The 817-nt window shown below is 37.2% G+C and overlaps 1 pseudogene; it reads right to left on the minus strand.

The window, feature by feature from the left end:
- The window catches only part of LOC102770523, a 37,502-nt pseudogene extending 36,934 nt beyond the window's left edge, over positions 1-568 (minus strand).
- Between the last annotated feature and the right edge of the window lie 249 nt (positions 569-817).

Here is an 817-nt window from a genome sequence, read left to right on the forward strand (position 1 = left end):
GAACATCTGTAATAATCTGAACAATAAAGATTTGTTTTTTAAAAAAAAGAAAGGAAAATATCTGAGAATTAAGTTGCCAATATCTTAACTTGAGACAGCTACTATAAAAGAGATATCCAAGATAAATTAATTTAAAATTTATGAATTTTATAAAATAAATAAGACACGATTCCTACCCATGAAAATCTGAGTTTAGTGGGTTTATAAGAGCAGTACAGTATGCCAATGGATGGGCAAATCTCCTTCAAATCTTTTTTTAAGGTTTTTTTTTATTATTTTATGTACAAAGAGATAGCATTCTGTCATAAGGTAGATGTCTTGAACATGGGTCATTCATGGAAGTTCACTTAGTCCAACTTAATGAAGCCTATGTCCTTCGCTACTGACAGAAACACTGGAGGCACATGTTGAGGCCATACTTCCGGCTCAGACCATGGTGGTTTGAGCAGACGCGGCAAGAAGGAGAACCTTGGCCGAATTTCCTCGGATGGCTCCAGTAGAGTTGCTGGTGACCCATCTTGCTCATTCTGTAGCAACGAGGCAAAAGGCCAAATCTTAAAAGGGGAAGTAGAATAGCAGTGTGTCTCAAAATGACATTCCCCAGTGGAAATCTACAGACTGCACTAGATAATTTCTTAAAGAAAGAGAGTAATGATTCATGATACAGCTGTTGGAGTACCCTTAACCTGCTCCATAATGGAGAATGGATTGTTTTCTTGACTCAGATCCCAAAATTGGCATGGTGATAAAGATGTTAGAGATAGGGAACTTCAAGCACCTCCTCATTTGCTGGATATCACATTTATCTTAAAAGAGG

The sequence above is a fragment of the Myotis davidii genome, unplaced genomic scaffold, assembly GCF_000327345.1.
Source record: "Myotis davidii unplaced genomic scaffold, ASM32734v1 scaffold687, whole genome shotgun sequence".
NCBI lineage: Eukaryota > Metazoa > Chordata > Mammalia > Chiroptera > Vespertilionidae > Myotis > Myotis davidii.